Source organism: Mastomys coucha, unplaced genomic scaffold (assembly GCF_008632895.1).
Source record: "Mastomys coucha isolate ucsf_1 unplaced genomic scaffold, UCSF_Mcou_1 pScaffold7, whole genome shotgun sequence".
In the NCBI taxonomy this organism is placed as follows: domain Eukaryota; kingdom Metazoa; phylum Chordata; class Mammalia; order Rodentia; family Muridae; genus Mastomys; species Mastomys coucha.
This window is the reverse complement of record NW_022196913.1, coordinates 94,308,293-94,317,756: the sequence shown is the minus strand read 5'-3', so window position 1 is coordinate 94,317,756 and position 9,464 is coordinate 94,308,293. Positions and strand designations below refer to the sequence as shown.

Genomic DNA, 9,464 nt, shown 5'->3' with positions numbered 1-9,464 from the left:
TTGTTTACTTATAATCTCCTGTAATTCTTTATGGGATTTTTTTTTGTTTCCTCTTTAAGGGCTTGTACTTCTTTGCCTGTATTTGCCTGTATTTCTTTAAGGGAGTTATTCATGTCCTTCTTAAGTTCCTCTATCAGCATTGTGAGATATGATTTTAGGTCCATTTCTTGCTTTTCCGGTGTTTTGGAATATCCAGGACTTGCTGCAGTGGGAGTACTAGGTTCTGATGAAGCCAAGTAGTCTTGGTTTCTGTTGATAGGATTCTTGCGTTTGCCTTTATCATCTCTTGATTTTTGGTGTTAGATGTTCTTAGTGTCTCTGACCTGTCCCTGCCTCACTGCAAGACCCCTGAGACTCCTGGGGCCTGTGCCTCCCTGCTGGCTGCTCCTGGCTTAGAAACTCACCGGAGAGAAGATGGCAGCTCTCACTGGAGACTCCAGGTCAAGGCGCTCCCTGGAGGCAGGCCCTCCACTTTCACGGAAGGGGCATTGAAGGTCGCTGATCCACTTCTGTCCCTCGGAAGTTGAGAGGATCCTTTCCCTGCCGCCCTGTGGCTCCCCTGTGACTCGTGGGGCCTGTTCCTACTGGCTGGCTGCTCCCAGCTTAGAAACTCACCAGAGAGAAGATGGCCGATTTTTTTTTTCAATAATGGTACTTATTGTATGATTTTTCTATAATACCTTTCTATATTTTTCTATATTATAGTAAATACTAACATTGTGTGGAAGAGGAGGTAATGCTTCCATTTTGTGGATGTGAATCTTGAAAGCCAAAGTCATTGAGTGGGTTCCTAGTGTTCATTCACCCAGTTAACTCAGAGCCATGATTCTGAACCAAGCAGTCTGGTTCTTGAATCTTTGATCTCTGTACCTAATCAACTTTTAGTAATGTATGAAAGAAATAGGCCAAAGGCTAAACCAAATTTAAACTTCTCGGTCACAAACTCTTGACTCAATCAAACTGGCTATGTTTCAAGCTTGGCAATAATTATAATTACAAAGTATCTGGGCGTAAGACTTTTTGAGAAGACCCACATAGATCACATTGTTCTCAGCCTCTCCCTGATCTAGGCCAGCCATGGCAGCAGTGAAGACCCTAAATCCTAAGGCCAAGGTGGCCCAGGCCCAGGCAGCATTGGCAGTGAACATCAGTGTGGTTGGGGGCCTGCAGGATGTTCTGAGGACCAACTTGGGGTCTAAGAGTACCATGAAGATGCTTGTATCTGGTGCTGGAGACATCAAACTTACTAAACATGGCCATGTGCTGCTTCATGAAATGCAAATTCAATACCCAACAGCCTCTTTGATAGCAAAAGTGGCTACATCCCAGGATGACATAACTGGAGATGGCACTACATCCAATGTCTTCATCATCGGGGAGCTGCTCAAACAGGTGGACCTCTACATTTCTGAATGTCTTCATCCAAGAATAATAACTGAAGGTTGTGAAGCTGCAAAAGAAAAGGCACTCCAATTTTTGGAAGAAGTCAAAGTAAGCAAAGAGATGGACAGAGAAACACTCATCAATGTGGTCAGGACATCTCTGCTGACATCTCATGCCGAACTTGCAGATGTCTTGAGAGAGGCTGTGGTGGACTCCATTTTGGCCATTAGGAAAAAAGATGAGCTCATTGACCTCTGCATGCTTGAGATCATGGAGATGAAACATAAATCTGAAACTGATACAAGCTTAATCAGAGGGTTTGTTTTGGATCATGGGGAGTGGCATCCTGATATGAAGAAAAGAATAGAAAATGCCTCTATCCTCACTTGCAACATATCCTTGGAGTATGAGGAAACAGAAGTGAATTCTGGTTTGTTTGTTTGTTTGTTTGTTTTACAAGAGTGCAAAAGAGAGAGAAAAACTAGTAAAGCCTGAAAGAAAATTCATTGAAGATAGAGTTTTAAAAAATCATAGAACTGAAAAAGAAAGTCTGTGGTGATTCAGATAAAGGATTTGTCATTATTAATCAAAAGGGGATTGGCCCCTTTTCTTTAGATGCCCTGGCGAAAGAAGGTATCATAGCTCTGCACAGAGCCAAGAGGAGAAACATGGAAAGGCTGACACTTGCTTGTGGTGGGATAGCTCTGAATTCCTTTGGTGACCTAAATCCTGACTGTTTCAGACATGCAGGGCTTGTCTATGAGTATACACTGGGTGAGGAGGAGTTCACCTTTATTGAGAAGTTCACGTTTATTGAGAACAATCCCTGTTCTGTCACTTTACTGGTTAAAGGACCAAATAAACACACACTGACTCAAATCAAAGATGCAATAAGAGATGGCTTGAGGTCTGTCAAAAATGCTATTGATGATGGCTGTGTTGTCCCAGGTGCAAGTACAGTAGAAGTGGCACTGGCAGAAGCTCTGACTAAATACAAGACCAGTGTGAAGGGCAGGGCTCAGCTTGGAGTCCAGGCATTTGCAGATGCCTTGCTCATCATTCACAAGGTTCTTGCGCAGAACTCTGGTTTTGACCTTCAGGAAACTTTAGTTAAAGTTCAAGCTGAACATTCAGAATCAGGTCAGCTTGTGGGTGTGGATCTGAGCACAGGTGAGCCAGTGGTGGCCGCAGAAATGGGTGTGTGGAATAACTACTATGTGAAGAAGCAGTTGCTTCACTCCTGTATTGTGATCGCCACCAACAGTCTCCTGGTTGGCGAGATCATGAGAGCTGGGATGTCCTCTCTGAAGGGTTGAAGAAGAATGTTGGGGGCGGGAGATGGTTATTTTTGTCCAAGCTTCAAGTGATTTGGAAAATAATTTTCTCTTCCTGATAGGAGAAAAGAAATAGGACATTTGACACCTACTCAAATTATAATACTGTAAAATTTTATTTTATTTTATTTTTGCATTGAATGTCCGAAGACACCCAAAGCAGATCTTCTTAAACCCACTGAACAAGATGTTTTAGCTACACTGATACAAATATTACATAAGATAAGCATGTTGTCTACCTTTGTTCCTTAAGTGTTCTTTGAAAATTTGTAACGGTTTTCTCCTAAATAAGGCATGCCTGTAAGCCTAGCACTTTGGAAATAAAGTCAGGAAGTTCTATGCCAAAAATAAATAAATAAATAAATAAATAAATAAATAAATAAATAAGTAGTATCTGTATGATTCCAAAACAAGTGATCAGTAAAAATTTTCAAGTCACTTAATCTGATTATTGAGATAGCAGGTTACTAAGTATAGTCTATTATAACTATCTGCTGTTATTTTTATTTTTTCCTTTTATTTAAAATAGATTCTTTTCTCATATAATACAACCTGAATGTAGTTTCCCTCCTCCTACTCCTCCTAGCTTCTCTCCTCCTCCCCTCCCTTTAAATCCACTCCCTTTCCGTCACCCGTTATAAAAGACCAGACAGCCAAGTGGCGACAACCAAACACGACAAAATAACTATAATAAGATGAAGCAAAATATATATATATATATGTATTGAAGTTGGACACAGAAACCTAGTGGGAAGAAAAGAGTCCCAAGAGCACAAGAGTCAGAGACCCATTTGTTCTCGTAGTCAAGAGTTCCATGAAAACACTGAGCTGAAAGCTGTAATAGATGTACAGAGGATCTAGTACAGAAGATGCACATGGGCCCTGTGCTTCCTGTTTCTGTCCCTGGGAGCTCATTGCTTACTTGATTCAAAGGACGTTGTTCTCCTGGTGTTCTCCACCCCTCTGGCTCTTACAATCTTTCTGCCTCCTTTTTCATGGGACTCTCTCCCCTCTCAGGGATTTGATGCAGACCTACCATTGAGACTCTCTCTCCTAGGCATGTCTTGCTGTGGATCTCTATATCTGTTCTCATCTGCTGCCTAAGGAGATGCTTTTAAAAAACAGATCATTGGCCCTGTGAAGGTTCTATGCCTCAGTATAGAGGAATGCCAGGGCCAGTAAGCGGGAGAGGGTGGGGTGGTGAGCAGGGAGAGGGGAAAGGGAACAGGGGTTTGTTCTTGTTGTTGTTTTTTGGTGTTTTGTTTTTTTTTTTTTTGGAAGAGAAAGTGGGAAAGGAGAAATCATATGACACGTAAATAAAGAAAATAACTAGTAAAATTAAAAAAAAAACAGATCATGTATAAAATGTCACAGCTAGTCAGGCAAGAAGGCTGATCACTTTTCCATAAATGTTTGCTTCTATTTTATACATCTATTTTGTGTATTGGAATACAAAATACATCAGTAATATAAACATTTCTTACAGTGAGTGGTTACAACGCAAACATCTTGAAAACTACTGAAGCAGGTGATGATCTCTGATCCATTCTGACTGGCTGCCTGGGTACACTTTAGCTTTGCATTCTGTCCTGTTGGAATCATATGCCTATTATACATCACGAGGCACATCATACAAATGAAGTTTTACTCCTCACTCATTCTTCATTGCCATGAATAAATCAAGTCTTTGCCTTCCCCTTGTTAACAAATCCAAAGAAAAGACAAAATTATTACTTGCTTGGTGGCTATGATTGCCCACCCTCAAAAGAACTGTTTGGGTTTTTTTTTCTTTCATTAAGAAAACAAGTAATTAGAATACTAAGCACACTCAGTTTCATTTCAATAAAACCGAAAACTTGTATTCTGAAAGTAATGCATTTAACAGGGGAGATGAAGAGGGTCTGGAGAGATGGTAAAGAACCTGGCAAGAACCAGGACCTGCGTTTGACCAGCACCCACACATGATGCCATAGTGGCTTCTGTCTAAATATAGAACTGGAGGTTTAGTCTCTGGGACTCTAGTAGGCATAACTATGAGCTCCAGATTCAGTGAGAGACCCTTTATCTTTTTTTATATCTTTAATATATTTTTAACAGTCCAGTTGTAATCTCCCTCCCATTCTGCCCTCTCATAGTTCCTCATCCAATTCCTCTTCCAAGTCTCCAAGAGGATGTCCTCACACCTCCACACCCCACCAGGCCTCCCCATTCCCTGGGGCCTCAAGTCTCTCAAGGGTTAGGTGCATCTTCTCTCATTGAGGACAGATCAGGCAGTCCTTCACTGTTTATGTGTTAGGGGCCTCAGACCAGCTAGTGTATGCTGCCTCGTTGGTGGCTCAGTGCCTGAGAGATCTCTGGGGTCTAGGTTAGTTGAGACTGCTGGTCTTCCTATGGGGTTGCCTTCCTCCTCAGCTTCTCCCAGCCCTTCCCTAATTCAACCACATGAGTCCCCGACTTCAGACCATTGGTTGGATGTAAATATCTGCTTCTGTCTCAGTCAGATGCTTGTTGGGCCTCTCAGAGGGTACCATGCCAGGCTCCTAGGGAACCCCATCCCTCCACTTGATGCCCTGTCTTTCTACTGGAGTTGGACTCTACAAGTTCCCTCTCCCCATGGTTGGGCATTTTATCTAAGGTCCCTCCCTTTGAGTCTTGAGCATCCCTTACCTCTCATGCCGCTGGTACATTCTAGAGGTTCCCCCCAACTCCCACCTTCCAAGAGACCCTATATCAAAATTAAAAAGTGTACGCAATCACAATTAGTGAAAAATGAGACCACAAATTTGAAGGAGAGAGAGAAAGAATATATGGAAGAGGTTTGAAGGGAAAAAATGGAGCATAGAATATTCTAATTAAATTTTCATCACAAAAATTAAAAACAAATAATTGAAAAATATTAATATCTGGTACATACATAAAAAAGAAGTTACACCATCATTCTTTTAAAATGAAGAGTGATTTGGAAGACATTCATTATCTACCCCTGACCTTCCTTCACACACACACACACACACACACACACATACATGTGCACTAGCATCTATGTATGCACACACCCATACAAACACCTACATAGGATACCATACACTTTTCCTCTGTGTGTGCATGTCTTTTTCTGTCTCTGTATCTCACTGTGTCTGTCTGTATCTCTCTCTCTCTCTCTCTCTCTCTCTCTCTCTCTCTCTCTCTCTCTCTCTCTCTCTGTATGTGTATGTGTCTCTGTGTGTGTATGTATGTATCTAAAGCTATCACAAACAAATGTTATTAATGCACAAGTGCTTCAGTCACCAAGTGAGTTTAGAATCTCCATGTTCAGCCATCCTTAGCGAGGCATTTACAGCTTATTATTAACAATAATTAGAATATTATGGTCTGATTATTTGCTATAGTAATTCACTGAAGCTATGTGAGTGGTTGGAATTTAAGGATGCAAAAATATTGAATTTTTTCAATATTTTGAAAAATATTGAAAAAATATCTTTTTCTTTTTCTTTTTCCAACTTTATTTAGCTGCTCAGTGGCTGAAGCTGCTGAGTTCCTGGTATTAAAAAAGATGCCAACATAGGTAGCTGTGTCTCGCCCAGGGACCCAGCCCACTCTGAATCCCCCCCCCAAGGAGAAAACACAAAGTAAACCAACAAAATAAAACCAAAAAGAGGAAGAAATTCAGACCATTTTCTTCTAGTCTGGCAGAACCCACAACAGTTTGTAACAGGTGCATGGTGGGGAGAAGCCAGGGTCCAGAAGGCAGCCAATAAACTTTTATAACTGGTTTTACACTTACATAATTCAGAAATGTCTATTAACAGAAAAACAGCTTCCTCCCTTACAACAGAAATTTAATCTTAGCTCACAACTTTATAGGCACGATAGAAGCAAATCATGTTTGATAGCTTTGGAATAGTCCATATAAAATATTTTCCATGAGGGGAATACCATTATGTCAGTTCTCCCTCCACAGAATAGAAAGATTAACACTGTGTTAACTCTCCGCCTTTCCCACTGGCTCTGGATACAGCTTTAGTATTCCCCTTAACACTACAATCCAGGTGCTACTGTTTGATCTGAAATGTCACCTACAGGCTTATTTTTGAGTACTTGGTCCCTAGCTGTTGGCACTTTTACATAAGCCTAGTAGTGGACATGAGCTACAAGGAGCAGGTTTTCAGGTTCATAGCTTCAGTAATGTGACCAGCTACTGCAAACACATGCAGTCACAAAATCAGCCATTTCTGGTTGCCATGGCTTCCCTACCTTGATGGGCTGTATCTCTGAACTATAAACCAAACTAAACTCACCTTTTCAGGCTGTTTCTGATGGATATCCTATCATGGCAATAAGATTAATAATAATAATTGATTAATATGATGGTTTGTATATACTTGGCCCAGGGAGTGGCACTATTAGGAGGTGTGGCCCTGTTGAAGTAGGCATGTCACCGTGGGCGTGGGGTTTAACATGCTTGTCCTAGCTGCCTGGAAGCCAGTCTTCTCCTGTATGCCTTTGGATGAAGATGTAGGACTCTTAGCTCCTCCTGCACCAGCCTGCCTAGGTGCTACCATGCTTCTGCTTTGATAATAATGGACTGGACCTCTGAACTTGGAAGCCAGCCCCAATTAAATGTTTTCTTTAAGGGAGTTGCTTAGATCATGGTGTCTGTTCACAGCAGTAAAATTCTAACAGAGACAGTTACCAACCTAGCAGACTGCCTTAGATGAAATGGGTATCCATCCACTCAGGAACTATTAGCATGCCTACAATATCTTGGGGTAGTATTTCTTATCTCAGTCTGTCCCTAGTTCTTGAAAGGAAAGCAAAAACCTGACACCATATAATATGTGGTTTGAAGTTGTAACATACTTCACAACTAAAGAACAATAGCTTCCCCAGTGAGAAATAGTCCTGATTGTATGACCAAACACTGGAAAGTCTACTACACATCTATCTCAAGTGACCTTTCACATTATGTAACTCTAAACCATCTCTTCTCAAGCTAATAGCCTGACTTTTAGAACATTATGAGGCAGAAACCACAGTAATGGTAACATACTCCCTCTCTTGGGGACATCTGTAGTCTAAGCCACATGCCATAAAGGATCCAACAGATTTCTTTAAAGATTCTAAAATTAGTCTGCAGCCAGTCCCACCACACCAGGAGGAAGTTTCACTCCCAGGTGGTCTAACACATCCAGGATCATAAGATCAGAGGTGAGGAGGACACAACATCTGTCACAACACTGGGAGTAACTGGGACCAGTGGGACCCAGGCACACAGGAACTCTGCCAGACCAGTGGCACAGGTTCCCTCCAGTTTATCTGGGTCAGTGCCCTGAGCAGACCTTGGGCGCAAACTCTACAGCAAGTTCCATAATACCCAGAGGAAGTCTACTCCCAGGTGCTCTAACAGGCCTAGTATCACAGGACCCCGGAATCACAGAAACAGCTTGACTCTGAGGAGTTCTGACACAACCAGGATTGTGGGGTCCAGGTCTCTCTGCTGCTGTCTGGAGCTCTCTGCTGCTGGGGCCTGGGGCTGCATGGTACATTAGTTAGTTAAAAGAAGGCAATACATGAGTGAGATATTTTATTATAGGAAAGAGAAAATAGCCCAGTCATGTAGAGAAAAAGGAGAGGAAGGAGAGGAGAAGAGGAGAGAGAGAAAGAGAGAAAGGAGAGGAAGAGAGCAAGAGAGGAAAGCAAGAGAGAGAACAAAGAGCAAGAGAGAGAGGAAGAAGGCAAGAGAGGAAAGAGGGCAAGAGAGAGAGGAGGGGGCAAACCACCCCTTATATTGTGTGAGGTGTAGCTATCTGTCTGTGCAGCGAGGCATGCCTGGCTGTGGTCAGATGACTGAGGGTAGCATCCAGCTAGAATACTGGAAGCTTGGGACATTGTCTACCTGACAGAGCACACATCTCCTCAGGGGCAGCTGTGAGAGGTTGTGACTGAAACAGGAGAGAAAGACTCAGGAGTTCTAGTCAAACTCCTTCCATCCATTGCAGACAGAGATATTGCCAACTGAGTCACTGGGGTTCTGACCTATTACTCAAGTGGGCCTAGGTTACCAGAACAGACCACTGCCCTACACAGGATCACAGGAAGGACAGGCCCCAGTCAGATTTAGCCAGGGCAAGTAGCACTAGAGATAACCAGATGACAAAAGGCAAGTGTAAGATTATAAGCAACAGAAACCAAAATTCCTTGGCATCATCAGAACCCAATTCTCCCACCTAGCAAGTCCTGGATACACCATCACACTGGAAAAGCAAGATTTAGATCCAAAATCACTTCTCATGATGATGATAGTGGACATTAAGAACATAAATAACACCCTTAAAGAAATACAGGAAAATACAGGTAAACACCTAGAAGCCCTTAATGAGGAAACACAAAAATCCCTTAAAGAATTATAGGAAAACATAATCAAACAGGTGAAGGAAATGAACCAAACCATCCAGGATCTAAAAATGGAAATAGAAACAAAATAGAAATCACAAAGGAAGACAACACTGGAGATAGAAAACTCTTTCTCCAGGAAAGAGATCAGGATTTCATAGATGCAAGCATCACCAACAGAATACAAAAGATAGATGAAAGAATCTCAGGGGCAGAAGATACCATAGAAAACATTTACACAACAGTCAAAGAAAATGCAAAAAGCAAAAATCTCCTAATCCAAAACATTCAGGAAATCGAGGACACAATGAGAAGACCAAACCTAAGGATAATAGGTATAGAAGAGAGTGAAGA

At 41.9% G+C, this 9,464-nt stretch overlaps 1 pseudogene across 1 annotated transcript; it reads left to right on the top strand.

Annotated features, from left to right (window-relative positions):
• Positions 1-1,077: 1,077 nt before the first annotated feature.
• Positions 1,078-2,699, top strand: LOC116082030 (annotated as a pseudogene). The gene has a single exon (XR_004115135.1). The product of XR_004115135.1 is annotated as a T-complex protein 1 subunit zeta pseudogene (transcript).
• The last annotated feature ends 6,765 nt before the right edge of the window (positions 2,700-9,464 follow it).